The sequence below is a fragment of the Armigeres subalbatus genome, chromosome 3, assembly GCF_024139115.2.
Source record: "Armigeres subalbatus isolate Guangzhou_Male chromosome 3, GZ_Asu_2, whole genome shotgun sequence".
NCBI lineage: Eukaryota > Metazoa > Arthropoda > Insecta > Diptera > Culicidae > Armigeres > Armigeres subalbatus.
Window position 1 is genome coordinate 302,662,551 of NC_085141.1, and position 17,958 is coordinate 302,680,508.

Sequence of the window (17,958 nt, forward strand, 5' to 3'; positions counted from 1 at the left end):
CTTACCGCAATAATTCCTCGAAAACACACCAACAATCACGTTCCAATTGAGGGTTCGACGGCTCTCTTTGTTCACCGTTCACTGGAGCGCTACTTTTGAATTCAAAAGTTGAATCCCCCCTCGCTTCAAACCCACCTCAAATTAACAACGAACGATGGAGATAGGTTCCTGTGCGAAGGTAGATTCGTCGCACTTCCCTCGAGAGTCGAGAAGCTACTTGAAATTTCGGAACAGTAATACTTCAGCCTAATTAATTTAATGTATCGAAATTAATTTCATTTCGCATTTGGCTTTTTGACAGCGGAGATGCCAGCGCTGACGGCAAAATGGGAAGTAATATTATTTTTCATCCCATTCCAATCGCTACCAAACCACACCGCCCCACGCAGCTGTACCGAGAGCCCCAGGGCACCAATTCGTGCGACAACATCCGCGGGAGGGGCACCCGTCATGACAAATGCGGCGGCGTGGGAGGGAAAATTCTGCGAAATCCTACGCGCGCGCCGGGCGCTTATGAATGGAAATGAGAAAATAATGTAATTAACCCATACTAATTAGGCTTAATGTCTTTTGTGCGCGCCTTTTGTCGCCCGTTCTCCCTGGCTGTTGGTCTCTCCAGGAGGCGGTGCTGCGGTGCACCGCGGCGCTTTGGATGGAGTGTTCTTTTTTTTGTGATTTTCGATGTGCGACACTCGAAAACAGCTTTTTCCGTGCAGTTATCGGGATGAAAGCCACCGACCGAATGGTGGGTGTTTCCGTGAACGAAACAGAGAGGTCACATTTAACGACGACATTACCGGCCGTTAACTTTTATGCTCTGTAGAAGTTGCACTTTTATGGCTTGACTTTTCATCGCCTTTTTCCGTATGGGTGGTACGGGTGCACGAAGTGGGTCAGCATTGGTTTGAACTAATTTCTGGTTAGTTATGTTCCAATTAGAATTTATATCGTTTTGCTTCGACTGTACGACGTTCATTGATAGTTCAGAGGTATGTGTTTTGAAGCTCCTTTTTTAATTTTAGCCTAATTGAAATAATTTGATTGATTGCATAATTGCGCATCACCTTAAAAATCCATGAATGAAACTTCAAACAACAATATGTAGCATAAAACGTGTTGATTGATTTAAGATATGCCACACGATCAAAAACACAAATAAAAGTGCTTATTGTGGGTGTGAAAATCACGACAGTGCCATTTATTTCCCCCCCAAACAGCGTCTCCCCAGCTGTGGTAAAGTGTCGCATCGGCCGGAACCGCTAAACCACAGTAGTGTCAAATCATGACGATTATCCTCGCGTTTATCTTTCTCGGCTCGTTTATCTGCGTGGCTCAAAGGACGGCGACACGACACGGCGGCACATGACCAGAATAGGAAATTGGCCTCGCTCATCTTGCTAATCTGTCTTCTTGTTTCTGTCTCATCACAACGCAGCTACCAAACTCATTTCTTTTTCTGGACGTTCCATTTCTATGATTTATGTCTGCTCGTGACTTTCCGCTTCCTCCCGAATAGAGGAAAAGTGATCAAAAAAGTACATTTTTCTATGTTTCAACGACAAAGTGACCTCATTTCAAAGCTATTCTTAAGTTGCAGACTCTCCCGTGTCATTCGTCTATTCATTTCCTTCGCCACCAGTCGCGCAACACTCGGCAAGGACAACAGCAGCAGAGAGAGAAACATCAACCCGATGGAAAAGAATGCCAACAACAGAACTGTCACAATGTGCAGAAAAAGTTAAATTTGAAAAGTTCACCCCCGCTCGAATATTGAATAAAATGTTGTGCCACGGCATGATTGTGTATTGCCCCTCAGCTGCTGCGGTGGTGCGGCAATAACACCGGGACAAAGGACGGATGTAGGGTAGATTGCTTGGCTCTAAAGGCAAATCGCTTGCGTGAGATTTACGACTGTTTTCGTCTTCCTTAAGCGCACAGGTGCTCTGCTCGTGTTATTCGAAAGCCACAAAACTCATTGCGAGCGGTTCCTCTGTTGGGAAAACGAACAATGAAAAATGGGATTTTTGGGAGGTGGAAAAAGAAGTGGATAATGGTTCTTACAAAAGTAATCCAGTAGGAATTTCAGCAACCTTATATAAACATCAAGAAAAAACGATCTCTGTTTGTCATGAATGTTTGTATTTGTATTTTTAAGTAAAGAACTAAAAATGTTAAACCAATTACAGCTTAAGCTGTTTGTTAATCAAAACAATAAGTAACTTCCGATAAAACTTTCAATAAAAGGACTGAAAATTTTGTTTGAGGAAAAACGGCCATGCGCCTCCATATTCGCTGTGCTTTCGACCAGACATTGCAATGCAAACCGTCCCATCATTCAATCATCTGGGCAAAGATAGTGATGGGATCGATACTGATTTTAGTTACCATGAGAGACCAGAATCCGTACAGCACCAAGAACCGTCCACATCGTGAGATACCAACAAATTTAGGGAATTAATTTATAAATAAGTTTTAAAAACAAATAAGCTTTAAAAAACAAATCACCGCCCAGCAAACGAAGTTTCAGGTACCATTTGTTCGCATGTTGGATATAACTGTACCGAATGTGACTGTGTTTAAATTCAAAATCACAATTGATAAAGTAAGATCAGCAGGTGCATGTTGAGCTATTTACAGTCGTAGTCTAGTCAATCGGTCTGTTTTAATGTAAGTATTTAGTTAGAATACAGCTGTACGGATTACTTATAATCCTTTGATTCGAAATCCATCCAAGGTGGACGGATTTCGATTCAGGAGTTGTTGATTTTGTTCGTAATTTTATCATATTTTTCGTTGTTTTCAATGAAATACAGTGTAGCTCGTAAAAATAGAGGCCCTTGTGGACCTGCATTAATAACGGATGTACATTTGCATTCGATTCGTGTTTTGTAAAGACTTTTTCATATACTTGTATGTGCTTATGTATAAGGATTTTGATGCACCGCGGAATCAAGGTACGTATCTTCTCTGTTAACAAAGTGCAATGTTCGTCAAGGAGAAACACATTTTAACAGCTTTTGTTGCACATACCTTTGAAGCGTGAATGAGACCCGTTTGTCATCTTCATATGTTCAAATGATAAATATCTTTTTACTGTACCTTTCAATTATGGATAATGTCTTTGCCCAAGTATCGGAGGCACGACCTTCCAATTTAAAATCAACAAAGTTTGTTTTCATTGGAAACAGAGTAAAAATAATAAAAAATAAATACCTATTAAAATGAAAAAAAATAAAAAAAAACTCGAAAGAGCAAATTTATAAAATTTTCAATGCAATCTACCTGATCTAAACAAAGTGTTGACATGTTTTTTAAAACATGTCTGTGTACTAAAATCTTGTATCTAATGGTTTCCCTAGCAGCACACATTCCACTTAGGTTACTGCAACTCGTATGTGACCAGATTTAGTCACAACCAAGTTGCTGCAACCGATTTTGTCTGACTTGCGCTGCTCGGGTTGGAAGCCACCTTTCAATAGGCCTGCGTCTCCTTGCCAGAGGCCCGGATGCCTTTTTTATTGGAAGTCGGAAGCCTTCTATCAAAAAGCTCAGAAGGATCCTTTCAAGCATTTTTTTCAAAAAGCTTGGAATCTTCCTTTCAAGAGGCTCGGAAGCCTCCTTTCAAGGGGCTCGGAAGCCTCCTTTCAAGAGGCTCGGAAGCCTCCTTTCAAGAGGCTCGGAAGCCTGCTTTCAAGAGGCTCGGAAGCCTCCTTCCAAGAGGCTCGGAAGCCTCCTTCCAAGAGGCTCGGAAGCCTCCTCTCAAGAGGCTCGGAAGCCTTCTTTCAAGAGGCTCGGAAGCCTCCTTTCAAGAGGCTCGGAAGCCTCCTTTCAAGAGGCTCGGAAGCCTCCTTTCAAGAGGCTCGGAAGCCTCCTTTCTAGAGGCTCGAAAGCCTTCTTTCTAGAGGCTCGAAAGCCTTCTTTCTAGAGGCTCGAAAGCCTTCTTTCAAGAGGCCCGGCAGCCTCCTTTCAAGAGGCCCGGCAGCCTCCTTTCAAGAGGCTCGGAAGGCTCCTTTCAAGAGGCTCGGAAGGCTCCTTTCAAGAGGCTCGGAAGCCTCCTTTCAAGAGGCTCGGAAGCCTCCTTTCAAGAGGCTCGGAAGCCTCCTTTCAAGAGGCGCGGAAGCCTCCTTCCAAGAGGCTCGGAAGCCTCCTTTCAAGAGGCTCGGAAGCCTTCTCTCAAGAGGCTCGGAAGCCTATTTTCAAGAGGCCCGGAAGCCTTCCTTCCTTTCAAAAGGCTCGGAAGCCTTCTTTCAAGAGGCTTTGGAAGCCTCCCTCCAAAAGGCTAGGAAGCCTCCTTTTAATAGTTTCAAAAGGCTTTTTTCAAAAGGCTTGAAGCCTCCTTTCAAGAGGCTCGGAAGTCTCCTTTCAAAAGGCCCGGAAGCCTCCTTTCAAGAGGCTCGAAAACCTCCTTTCAAGAGGCTCGAAAACCTCCTTTCAAGAGGCTAGAAAACCTCCTTTCAAGAGGCTCGGAAGCCTCCTTTCAAGAGGCTCGGAAGCCTCCTTTCAAGAGGCTCGGAAGCCTCCTTTCAAGAGGCTCGGAAGCCTCCTTTCAAGAGGCTCGGAAGCCTTCTTTCAAGAGGTTCGGAAGCCTCCTTTCAAGAGGCTCGGAAGCCTATTTTCAAGAGGCTCGGAAGCCTTCCTTCCTTTCAAAAGGCTCGGAAGCCTTCTTTCAAGAGGCTTTGGAAGCCTCCCTCCAAAAGGCTAGGAAGCCTCCTTTTAATAGTTTCAAAAGGCTTTTTTCAAAAGGCTTGAAGCCTCCTTTCAAGAGGCTCGGAAGTCTCCTTTCAAAAGGCCCGGAAGCCTCCTTTCAAGAGGCCTGAAACCTCCTTTCAAGAGGCCAGAAACCTCCTTTCAAAAGGCTCCAGGCCTCCTTTCAAGAGGCTCAGAAGCCTCCTTTCAAGAGGGCTCAGGAAGCCTCCTTTCAAGAGGCTCAGAAGCCTCCTTTCAAGAAGCTCAAGCCTCCTTCAAGAGGCTCAGGAAGCCTCCTTCAAGAGGCCCGTAAGCTTCCTTTCAGGAGGCTCGGAAGCTTCCTTTAAAGAGGTTCAAAAGCCTCCTTTCAAGAGGCTCGAGGCTCGGAAGCCTCCTTTCAAGACGCTTGGAAGCATCCTTTCAAGACGCTTGGAAGACTCCTTTCAAGAGGCTCGGAAGCCTCCTTCCAAGAGGCTCGGAAGCCTCCTTTCAAGAGGCTCGGAAGCCTCCTTTCAAGAGGCTCGGAAGCCTTCTTTCAAGAGGCTCGGAAGCCTCCTTTCAAGAGGCTCGGAAGCCTCCTTTCAAGAGGCTCGGAAGCCTCCTTTCAAGAGGCTTTGGAAGCCTGTTTTCAAAAGGCTCGGAAGCCTTCTTTCAAGAGGCTTTGGAAGCCTCCCTCCAAAATGCTAGGAAGCCTCCTTTCAATAGTTTCAAAAGGCTTTTTTTCAAAAGGCTCGAAGCCTCTTTTCAAGACGTTCGGAAGCCTCCTTTCAAGAGGCTCGAAAACCTCTTTTCAAGATGCTCGGAAGCTTCCTTTCAAGAGACTCGGAAGCCTCCTCTCAAGAGGCTCGGAAGCCTTCTTTCAAGAGGCTCGGAAGCCTCCTTTCAAGAGGCTCGGAAGCCTCCTTTCAAGAGGCTCGGAAGCCTCCTTTCTAGAGGCTCGAAAGCCTTCTTTCTAGAGGCTCGAAAGCCTTCTTTCTAGAGGCTCGAAAGCCTTCTTTCAAGAGGCTCGGCAGCCTCCTTTTAAGAGGCCCGGCAGCCTCCTTTCAAGAGGCTCGGGAGCCTCCTTTTAAGAGGCTCGGAAGGCTCCTTTCAAGAGGCTCGGAAGCCTCCTTTCAAGAGGCTCGGAAGCCTCATTTCAAGAGGCTCGGAAGCCTTCTTTCAAGAGGTTCGGAAGCCTCCTTTCAAGAGGCTCGGAAGCCTATTTTCGAGAGGCTCGGAAGCCTCCTTTCAAGAGGCTCGGAAGCCTTCCTTCCTTTCAAAAGGCTCGGAAGCCTTCTTTCAAGAGGCTTTGGAAGCCTCCCTCCAAAAGGCTAGGAAGCCTCCTTTTAATAGTTTCAAAAGGCTTTTTTCAAAAGGCTTGAAGCCTCCTTTCAAGAGGCTCGGAAGTCTCCTTTCAAAAGGCCCGGAAGCCTCCTTTCAAGAGGCCTGAAAACCTCCTTTCAAGAGGCCTGAAACCTCCTTTCAAGAGGCCAGAAACCTCCTTTCAAGAGGCTCAGGAAGCCTCCTTTCAAGAGGCTCAGAAGCCTCCTTTCAAGAAGCTCAGGCCTCCTTTCAAGAGGCTCGGAAGCCTCCTTTCAAGAGGCCTGGAAGCCTCCTTTCAAGAGGCTCAGGAAGCCTCCTTTCAAGAGGCCTCAAGCCTCCTTTCAAGAGGCCTGAAGCCTCCTTTCAAGAGGCTCAGAAGCCTCCTTTCAAGAGGCTCAGAGCCTCCTTTCAAGAGGCTCCGGAAGCCTCCTTTCAAGAGGCCTGAAGCCTCCTTTCAAGAGGCTGGAAGCCTCCCTTACAAGAGGCCCGGAAGCCTCCGTACAAGAGGGCCGGAAGCCCCCTTACAAGAGGCTCAGGAAGCCTCCTTACAAGAGGCTCGGAAGCCTCCTTACAAGAGGCTCAGAAGCCTCCTTACAAGAGGCTCAGAAGCCTCCTTACAAGAGGCTCAGAAGCCTCCTTACAAGAGGCCTGGAAGCCTCCTTACAAGAGCTCAGGAAGCCTCCTTACAAGAGGCTCGGAAGCCTCCTTACAAGAGGCTCAGAGCCTCCTTACAAGAGGCTCCGGAAGCCTCCTTACAAGAGGCTCAGCCTCCTTTCAAGAGGCCTCGGAAGCCTCCTTTCAAGAGGCTCGGAAGCCTCCTTTCAAGAGGCTCGGAAGCCTCCTTTCAAGAGGCTCGGAAGCCTCCTTTCAAGAGGCTCGGAAGCCTCCTTTCAAGAGGCTCGGAAACCTCCTTTCAAAAGGCTCGGAAGCCTTTTTTCAAGAGGCTTTGGAAGCCTGTTTTCAAAAGGCTTGGAAGACTTCTTTCAATAGGCTTTGGAAGCCTCCCTCCAAAATGCTAGGAAGCCTCCTTTCAATAGTTTCAAAAGGCTTTTTTTCAAAAGGCTTGAAGCCTCCTTTCAAGAGGTTCGGAAGCTTCCTTCCAAGAGGCTGGAAAACCTCTTTTCAAGATGCTCGGAAGCTTCCTTTCAAGAAACTCGGAAGCCTCCTTTCAAGAGGCTCGGAAGCCTCCTTTCAAGAGGCTCGGAAGCCTCCTTTCAAGAGGCTCGGAAGCCTCCTTTCAAGAGGCTCGGAAGCCTCCTTTCAAGAGGCTCGGAAGCCTCCTTTCAAGAGGCTCAAAGCCTCCTTTCAAGAGGCTCGGAAGCCTCCTTTCAAGAGGCTCCGGAAGCCTCCTTACAAGAGGCTCGGAAGCCTCCGTACAAGAGGGTCAGAAGCCTCCCCACAAGAGGCCCGGAAGCCTCCTTACAAGAGGCTCAAAGCCTCCTTACAAGAGGCTCAGAAGCCTCCTTACAAGAGGCTCAGAAGCCTCCTTACAAGAGCTCAGAAGCCTCCTTACAAGAGGCTCCGGAAGCCTCCTTTCAAGAGGCTCGGAAGCCTCCTTACAAGAGGCCTGGAAGCCTCCTTACAAGAGGCCTGGAAGCCTCCTTACAAGAGGCCTGGAAGCCTCCTTACAAGAGGGCCTGGAAGCCCACAGAGGCTCGGAAGCCTCCTTACAAGAGGCTCGGAAGCCTGCTTTCAAGAGGCTCGGAAGCCATCCTTTCAAGAGGTTCGGAAGCCTTCCTTTCAAGAGGCTCGGAAGCCTATTTTCAAGAGGCTCGGAAGCCTCCTTTCAAGAGGCTCGGAAGCCTTCCTTCCTTTCAAAAGGCTCGGAAGCCTCCTTTCAAGAGGCTTTGGAAGCCTCCCTCCAAAAGGCTAGGAAGCCTCCTTTCAAGAGTTTCAAAAGGCTTTTTTCAAAAGGCTTGGAGCCTCCTTTCAAGAGGCTCGGAAGTCTACTTTCAAAAGGCCCGGAAGCCTCCTTTCAAGAGGCTCGAAAACCTCCTTTCAAGAGGCTCGAAAACCTCATTTCAAGAGGCTCGGAAGCCTCCTTTCAAAAGGCTCGGAAGCCTCCTTTCAAGAGGCTCGGAAGCCTCCTTTCAAGAGGCTCGGAAGCCTCCTTTCAAGAGGCTCGGAAGCCTCCTTTCAAGAGGCTCGGAAACCTCCTTTCAAGAGGCTCGGAAACCTCCTTTCAAGAGGCTCGGAAGCCTCCTTTCAAGAGGCTTGGAAGCCTCCTTTCAATAGGCTCGGAAGCCTCTTTTCAAGAGGCTTGGAAGCCTCCTTTCAATAGGCTCGGAAGCCTCCTTTCAAAAGACTTGGAAGACTTCTTTCAATAGGTTTTGGAAGCCTCCCTATAAAATGCTAGAAAGCCTCCTTTCAATAGTTTCAAAAGGCTTTTTTTCAAAAGGCTTGAAGCCTCCTTTCAAGAGGTTCGGAAGCCTCCTTTCAAGAGGCTCGAAAACCTCTTTTCAAGATGCTCGGAAGCTTCCTTTCAAGAGACTCGGAAGCCTCCTTTCAAGAGGCTCGGAAGCCTCCTTTCAAGAGGCTCGGAAGCCTCCTTTCAAAAGGCTCGGAAGCCTCCTTTCAAGAGGCTCGGAAACCTCCTTTCAAGAGGCTCGGACGCCTCCTTTCAAGAGGCTCGGAAGCCTCCTTTCAAGAGGCTCGGAAGCCTCCTTTCAAGAGGCTCGGTAGTCTCCCTTCAAGAGGCTCAGAGCCTCCTTTCAAGAGGCTCAGAAGCCTCCTTTCAAGAGGCTCAGGAAGCCTCCTTTCAAGAGGCTCAGGAAGCCTCCTTTCAAGAGGCTCAGAGCCTCCTTTCAAGAGGCTCAGAAGCCTCCTTTCAAGAGGCTCAGAAGCCTCCTTTCAAGAGGCTCAGGAAGCCTCCTTTCAAGAGGCTCAGAGCCTCCTTTCAAGAGGCTCAGCCTCCTTTCAAGAGGCTCGGAAGCCTCCTTTCAAGAGGCCTCAGAGCCTCCTTTCAAGAGGCTCAGAAGCCTCCTTTCAAGAGGCTCGGAAGCCTCCTTTCAAGAGGCTCAGGCCTCCTTTCAAGAGGCTCAGAAGCCTCCTTTCAAGAGGCTCAGAAGCCTCCTTTCAAGAGGCCTGGAAGCCTCCTTTCAAGAGGCTCAAGCCTCCTTTCAAGAGGCTCAGAGCCTCCTTTCAAGAGGCTCAGAGCCTCCTTTCAAGAAGCTGGAAGCCTCCTTTCAAGAGGCTCGGAAGCCTCCTTTCAAGAGGCTCAGAGCCTCCTTTCAAGAGGCTCAGAAGCCTCCTTTCAAGAAGCTCAAGCCTTCTTTCAAGAGGCCCGGAAGCCTCCTTTCAAGAGGCTCAGGAAGCCTCCTTTCAAGAGGCTCAGGCTTTCTTCAAAAGGCTTTGGAAGCTGGAAGCCTTCTTTCAAGAGGCTTTGGAAGCCTCCCTTTCAAAGGCTAGGAAGCCTCCTTTCAAGAGGCTCAGGAAGCCTCCTTTCAAGAGGCTCAGGAAGCCTCCTTTCAAGAGGCTCAGAAGCCTCCTTTCAAGAGGCCTCAAGCCTCCTTTCCAAGAGGCTCCAGGAAGCCTCCTTCAAGAGGCTCAAGCCTCCTTTCAAGAGGCTCGGAAGCCTCCTTTCAAGAGCTCAAGCCTCCTTTCAAGAGGCTCAGGAAAGCCTCCTTTCAAGAGGCTCAGAAGCCTCCTTTCAAGAGGCTCAGCCTCCTTTCAAGAGGCCTGGAAGCCTCCTTTCAAGAGGCTCAGGAAGCCTCCTTTCAAGAGGCTCAGAAGCCTCCTTTCAAGAGGCTCAGAAGCCTCCTTTCAAGAGGCTCGGAAGCCTCCTTTCAAGAGCTCAGAAGCCTCCTTTCAAGAGGCCTGGAAGCCTCCTTCAAGAGGCTCGGAAGCCTCCTTTCAAGAGGCTCAGGAAGCCTCCTTTCAAGAGGCTCAGAAGCCTCCTTTCAAGAGGCTCGAAGCCTCCTTTCAAGAGGCTCAGAAGCCTTCTTTCAAGAGGCTCAGAAGCCTCCTTTCAAGAGGCCTGGAAGCCTCCTTTCAAGAGATTCGGAAGCCTCCTTTCAAGAGACTCGGAAGCCTCCTTTCAAGAAGCTCGGAAGCCTCCTTTCAAGAGGCTCGGAAGCCTCCTTTCAAGAGGTTCGGAAGCCTCCTCTCAAGAGGCTCGGAAGCCTCCTTTCAAGAGGCTCGGAAGCCTCCTTTCAAGAGGCCCGGAAGCCTCCTTTACAGAGGCCCGGAAGCTTCCTTTAAAGAGGCCCTGAAGCCTCCTTTCAAGAGGCTCGGAAGCCTCCTTTCAAGATACTCGGAAGCCTCCTTTCAAGATACTCGGAAGCCTCCTTTCAAGAGGCTCGAAAGCCTCTTTTCAAGAGGCTCGGAAGCCTCCTTTCAAGAGGCTCGGAAGCCTCCTTTCAAGATACTCGGAAGCCTCCTTTCAAGAGGCTCGAAAGCCTCTTTTCAAGAGGCTCGGAAGCCTCCTTTCAAGAGGCTTGGAAGCCTCCTTTCAAGGAGGAAATCCTCCTTTCAAGAGGCTTGGAAGCCTCCTTTCAAGAGGATCGGAAGCCTCCTTTCAAGAGGATCGGAAGCCTCCTTTCAAGAGGCTCGGAGGCCTTCTTTCAAGAGGTTCGGAAGCCTACTTCCGAAAGGCTCGGAAGCCTGCTTTTAAAATACTCGGAAGCCTTCTTTCAAGAGGCTTGCAAGCCTCCTTCCAAAAGGCTCAGAAACCTCCTTTCAATAGTATCGAATGGCTTGAAGCCTCCTTTCACAAGGCTCGGAAGCCTCCTTTCAAGAGGCTCGGAGTCCTCCTTTCAAGAGGCTCGGAAGCCTCCTTTCAAGTGGCTCGGAAGCCTCCTTTCAAAAAGATTGGAAGCCTCCTTTCAAGAGGCTCGGAAGCCTCCTTTCAAGAGACTCGGAAGCCTCCTTTCAAGAGGCTCGGAAGCCTCCTTTCAAGAGGCTCGGAAGCCTCCTTTCAAGAGGCTCGGAAGCCTCCTTTCAAAAAGCTTGGAAGCCTCCTTTCAAAAGGCTCGGAAGCCTCCTTTCAAGGGGATACGAGCTCAGCGTGTTTGTCTTGGGTTTTCGCTCTTCCAAAGTCTAGCCGAGAGAGGCAAGATAGGTTCCGGTACCGCGGTCGGGGCGGAAGGCATGTTGCCGGTTTACCATCCGCTCCATAATTTTGGAGCCGACGTTTGTAAGCGCTATGGGACGGTAGCTTCCCGCCTCGTTCGGTGGGCCTTGACTTTTTGACTCCACAGGGAATGTGCCGCTGGTCCACTCTTTGTTAATTGCCTTCAAGAAGGCGGCCTTGACGCTTGAGGGCAAGTTTCTATACATTGGGTACCCGGTGCAGTCCGGGTCGGCAGACTTACCATGGCCTTTTTGGAGCGCGAAGTCTAGTTCCGCCATGGAGAAGGGGTGATTCATGCTATTTCCGTCGTCTGGTGGTACTTGGAAGGTGCAAATTTCCGCTGCGGGAGCTGGGTGTTTCTTGCGAAAGGTTTCGGGATACTTCAGATAGGATGATTGTCGGTGGAAATGGTCGGCTAGCATGTCGGCCACGAACACGGGGTCTCGGTGTGTGACACCGTCAATGGATAGAGGTTGCTCGTCGCATGCCCTGAAAACAGTTTATCCGCCTCCAGAGTTCAGTTGACGAATGGTCATGGTTTATCCCGTCGAGGAAGTCGGTCCAAGCCGTCGACAGTCGTTTCGGGCGGTTTGATAACTGGAGCGGATTTCGTCGAGGCGCGAGTCATCGGCTGGGAGTCTTGTTTTGGCTTTCTTTAGCGCTCGGAGGGCCTTGCGCCGGGCTTTTACCGCTTTTTAGGTGTTATCAATGCACCAATGGACCACTTTCCGTGCCGGGTTGGGACTGGTTTTGGGAAATGGTGCTTTCTGCCACGCGGAGGATAGCTTCGGAGATTTCGATGATGGATGGTTCTGGACGAAGGGGCAGGTCGCGTTCGATCTCCCGCTGAAAACTACCACGGTCCGCTTTTCCGTATATCCACCGTGGTCGGCGGATGACATTGGAGGGCTACTGTCGAAACCCACGAGGATTGGCGAATGGTCGCTACCTCTGGGGTCCCCGTCGGAGGACCAGAGAAGCCTACCAACTATGCCGCTCGAGGCCATGGAGATATTGACAGCAGACTTCGTGGACCCTCGACGGAAGGTAGGAGTGCCGTCGTTTAAAATTACGAATCCAGCGTCAGCGTCGGCGTTTATGTCTCCCAGGATGATCGCCGGGGTAGGGAGGTTTTCAAGAATACTCACCAATGGACCGCCATCAAGAATGCCTTCATCGCCACCAGCGAGAACAATCTGGGTGAACTACGCACCCAGAGAAAACAATGGATCACCGATGAGACCTGGAGGAAGATAGAGGAGCGAAAAAAAGCCAAAGCCGCGATAGAGCGATCGAAAACCAGAGGAGCCAAAGTCTTAGCCCGTCAACGATACACGGCTCTTGAGAAGGAAGTAAAACGCTCATGTCGTCGGGACAAGCGAGCGTGGGCAGACTCTCTGGCCGACGAAGGAGAGAGACGCTGCAACCGTAGCCATTCGCCTCCTCTACGATATCCCACGACGCTTAAGCGGGGCGAAGATGAATGCAACGATGCCTGTGAAAGACGCGAATGATCAGTTATTGACCGACCCAACTGACCAGCTGAAACGCTGGTTCGAGCACTTCGAACAACTTTTCAAGTGCCAACCAGGCCATCACCACCTCGGCATGATCTGCCTAGGATCCGACGTATAACACGTGTCAATACCGAAGCTCCATCACTGCTAGAGATTCAAACAGCCATCCAAAGCATGAAATCGAATAAAGCTCCAGGGGTCGACCGCATATCAGCCGAGATGCTCAAAGCTGACCCCATGACATCCGCTCAACTGCTGCATCGTTTATTTCGTAATATCTAGGACACCGCAACTTTCCCGGTCGACTGGATGCAAGGTATCTTAGTGAAGGTGCCCTGAGGGTGACCTGACTGTATGCGATAACTGGCGAGGCATTATGTTGCTGTGTACCGTTCTCAAAGTTCTGTGCAAAATTATCCTAGCCCGGATTCAGGAGAAGATCGATGCGACTCTCCGGCGGCAGCAAGCCGGATTCCGTGCCGGAAGATCCTGTGTGGACCATATTGTCACGCTGCGCATCAGGTCAGCAGGTCAACGAATTCCAAGAGTCCCTTTACTTGGTATTCATTGACTACGAAAAAGCTTTCGACCGTCTCAATCACGAGAATATGTGGGGCGCCCTGAGACGCAAGGGGGTTCCTGAGAAAATCATCGGCCTCATCGAAGCACAGTACGAGGCCTTTTCGTGTAGAGTGCTGCACAATGGGGTCCTGTCCGACCCTATCCGGGTCGTAGCTGGTGTGAGGCAAGGATGTATTCTATCACCGTTAAGCCCCAAACGCAATACAACGGAACGGCGACGGAAACGGCAAATTTGACAGAAAATATATGGGCTAACTGTCAAATTTTCCGTTTCCGTCGCCGTTCCGTTGTATTGCGTTTGGGGCTTTACTGTTCCTCATCGTAATCGATGAGATTCTGGTAGATGCGATTGACCGTGAACCAAACCGCGGGCTGTTATGGCAGCCTATAACCATGGAGCACCTAAACGACTTCGAATTGGCGGATGACGTTGCACTACTCGCGCAACGGCGCTCTGATATGCAGAGTAAGCTCAACGACCTTGCCGATCGCTCCTCCTCGGCAGGTTTAGTCATCAACGTCAACAAAACCAAATCGTTGGATGTAAACACGGTGACTCCTTCCAGTTTCACAGTAGCCGGGCAACCAGTGGAGAATGTTGAAAGCTTCCAATATCTTGGTAGCCAAATGGCGTCAGACGGCGGTACCAAGATCGACATAGGCGCACGGATCAAGAAAGCAAGGGCTGCCTTTGCGAGTTTAAGAAATATCTGGAAAAACAGGCAGATAAGTGAACGCACCAAAATACGAATTTTCAACTCTAACGTGAAATCTGTGCTGTTATACGCTAGCGAAACATGGTGTGTATCAGTGGAGAACACTCAACGGCTGCAGGTGTTCATTAACAGATGCCTGCGGTATATAATTCGGGCCTGGTGGCCTCACAACTGGATCTCAAACAACGAGCTCCATCGTCGTTGTCACCAGAGGCCGATAGCAACAGAAATTCGGGATCGGAAGTGGGGCTGGGTCGGCCACACTCTACGTAGGGGCGGAAACGAAATCTGTAAGCAAGCATTAGACTGGAACCCAGCGGGACATCGCAGCAGAGGCAGACCCAGAGGCTCAATAAAGAAATAAAAGAAGTCGACCGAAATCTAACCTGGCAACAGGTTAAAGCGATAGCCGGGCATCGCTCAGGATGGAGATCTTTCAAGTCGGCCCTTTGCACCACCGGAGGTGCACAGGATCCATAAGTAAGTAAGTAAGTCACCTTAAATAGAATGATAATTGAAATGCGGTTTAAACTGTTTTTCTTCATACATTTTTGTACAACACGATGGGTGATTTTGATTTCATGTGAAATGTTGATATACACTCGCCAAATGTGCAATTCACTATTGCATATATTAATCACCCATCATGTTGCATTGGTTCTATTGCTTACGCTTGCGACTCACTTCGAGAGAGAGCTGGGGTGGGCTAACTGTGAATGTGTATCTTGTACGATGGTTGCTATGATCTGTCATATGACTGAAGAGGTATCTTGAGCTTGTTTTTGTTATATGCTTGTCCATGCCGCACAATTAGCAGACGCAATCTTCTTGTGTATGAATAATCGCTTCTTTGCCTTATTACCAGCGGAAGTGTTTATTCAAAAGGGCATCATCTCCTCATCTACTCTTATACTGGATAGAAGTTTTCAACTAAGAAAGAGACTAAGGACTTTACCTTATACCGCATTCATTTAATGGCCGGGAAGATGCAGTCATTCAAAGAAGTGATAATATACTTTCTTTGCCTTTATCAAAGAATTGTGTTCATTTAAAGACGGCATTACCCCACCCTTCGCATTATACTAGAAATGATGCTGCTTTTAAACCACAATTGCCATTAGTTGAGTTGTCCAAAGCTTCACCTATTCAAATTTGTTTCAACTCAAGTAAGCTAAATGGAGTTGCTTGGACGTACAAAGCACATTAACGTCTAGCAACTTGCTCGATTATCCTCAACTATCTAATCCGGACTACGTACTAGACGATTACATTATAAGTTGATTGGGTGCCATCACATAACATAAGTACAACTTCGAAGAGAAATCGTAGCAAAAAGTTGGCCCCCTTTTGCTTCTCGCCAAAGTTGTATAACTGGCATAGGGAACATCGTTCTGTCATCTGAGAAAAGAGACACGGCACTAAAAAGTGGTATAAAAGTTAAGCCCTGCACTGGCAAATAAATCAACCCAAAATTTGAGTAATATTATTTGTATATTATTCGGCGATTCGGTCGTACGAAAAAAGAATATCTCAGTTCAATCAAAGTAAACTGCCTATATTCCGGGGTTAAATCACCCAAACATTAATTTACAATGCTGTGAAAACTCATATGTGAACATGTACATTATGTGGAAGATATTGATTTGAAAAATGTATTGGAGGTAACCACTTTCCCTTCGATGGGACTCGACCCTACTGAGGGAATATCTGTTATTTCACTTTGTATGCGCTACGTAGCCGTGTTTCGTTTTATTTTCTCAATGAATTATGAAATAAAATATATGATACTTGAAGCATCAAAGATATAAATATCTCACTCATTTTTAAAGTATCAAGGTAAGAACCATGATACTGATTCAGTTAATTTAGAATTAAATATAAAATCCTATGCTAGAAACCGCGAGAAGATTAGAGTATATTAAGCAAAGTTATTAGTTATTTACTGGAGTGTTGTTTGGGTGAATTTATTAGAGGAGGAGGTTCGGTTGTGGGCACCCTTTTGTGTTTGGACCATAACTTTGGCCCTGGTTAATATTATGCCGACATTTGTATAGCAATGAAAAGCTAGACGTATAACCTGACAACTAGCAAAGAAATTAGTATGATTTTATCGATTTGAAAAAAAAATACGGACAATTTAGAAAATTTGACATTTTTGGACATTTCCATTTTGTGGTTCGGTTGTGGGCACCCTTGAAAACTTGGCTAAAAATAAAGAAGCATGAATAAAAACCACCCAGATTTAACGACAAGGAATAGTTTATTCATTCTAATAGCCAGGAGACACTAAAAAATTCAAATCAATCCACCTAGCAGTGAGGAGGATGTTGAAAAAAATCACATTAGAAAGGTCGAAAATAGCACTTTAGGTAAATGGATTTCAATTTTTCATTGATTTACGTTTTATTGGTATGCAGTCAAAAAAAGCTCGTTCATTAAAAAAAACATATTTTGGTCATAAATTTTGATCCCATAGTCCGATCTGACTAATTTTCAATAGGGAACAATGGAACAGGATTCCCCGTCGAATGCAACTTGTTGCAAGCAATCGGTCAACGCTTTGTTCTTTGTGTGTGTATTAAAACTAGACATGCCCAAAGAACAAAAATATGGAACAAACTCATTATTTCAATCAATTTTGTCTAATAATTATAAAAACTGCATAAAAACAATATTAAAAATAATTTAAGAACAACTAAAACGATATTGAATGATTTATCAATAAAATGAGGGTGCCCACAATCGAATTTATGTGGAAGATTTTTTATTTGAAAAATGAATTTGAGGTAACTTTCGATGGGATAGAACCTAAGTTGCGAAGACCGACGGAGGACCACATTTTGTACATATTCACATATGAGTTTTCAGATCATTGTAAATTAATGTCCAAGTCGGGTGGTTTAATACCCGGAATATAGGCAATTAATTTTGAATGAACTAAAATCAATTGTTATTTCAAACCTAATTTTGTAATGATCAAGGAATTTGGTTAAATCAACCAAAATTTTCAAAGTAGAATGTCTCCCCATTAAATTGGAGAGAGGCATTTTTGAGAGAAAAAGGGTGACTTTTTCACGGTGGGAATAATGTCATCATAAAAACAGTACCCATGAATGGGTAAAGTCATCTAACCGTGTAAGGTTTGTTTGTGTTTACTATATTTTTTTTCCGTGTTTCGAAAGTGAACTGGTATAATGCCTTTGACATTATGATGTTCTCTATACCACCTATGAATCTGAACTTGGGTACATCTTTTTGAACCCGAGTTACACATATGTTATGTGGTGCCATTCTCGCTAATGACCAGCGACTCGTTCGGAGTTTATACAAAACTTCACCAAGGATTAGACTATCAGATCTCGCTATCGTTGAGTGTATTCAACGAGAGATATGAAAGTTGAGTACCCATCCGCATTCTAAAACTTCACCAGCACTTTACCTGAATTTCATCACATTAAACCTATTTATACTAAATGACAAAGTTTGGCTTTGAAATTTCATTTATTGCGCAAAACAAATAAAACAAGCTTTATGCCGCACACCTCGCCACTCGCTGAGCACTTCCTGCAACGTGGTTAGCAGTCATCATCATCATCATCATGATCCTCATTCCGTGTGACAAGACAAGCTCTAAAAATAAGCAATGTCTCGCTTATTGTCAGTGTGGTGATGCGTCTCTAAGGAACAGCCGACATGGCGACGGGAAATAACTTTCCTCTTAGAACCAACTGTTCGTCATAAATGTGATGCGATAACAGGCGGGACAAGCTTTTCCGGTGAGACAGAGTGCAGAATGGGCCCCACCCTCCCATTCCACTTTGAAATGCCTAACGCCCCTTCGGGGGAAAACTTGAGCAATGGCTAAATTATAAATTTATTACTGCGGGTTGTCAAACTTTGGATGATACGCCCATCACCACCGCCAGGCCTGCATTCCCTTCTGTCTCGACAAGACCACATTCGTGATGTGTATTGCGGAGGGATATTAACCAGAAGGGAAAGAGCGTGTAGTATTCAGAGTAAGCGGCTAATGATTTTAGTTTGTATAAGTGATTCTATACTATGAATTGATTCTGCTATTGCG

General features: G+C 47.0%; 1 protein-coding gene across 2 annotated transcripts in view; it reads left to right on the forward strand.

Annotated features, from left to right (window-relative positions):
• Positions 1–17,958, forward strand: part of LOC134225026 (uncharacterized) — a 304,150-nt gene that overhangs the window by 242,046 nt on the left and 44,146 nt on the right. The gene's annotated exons all lie outside the window — the stretch shown is intronic.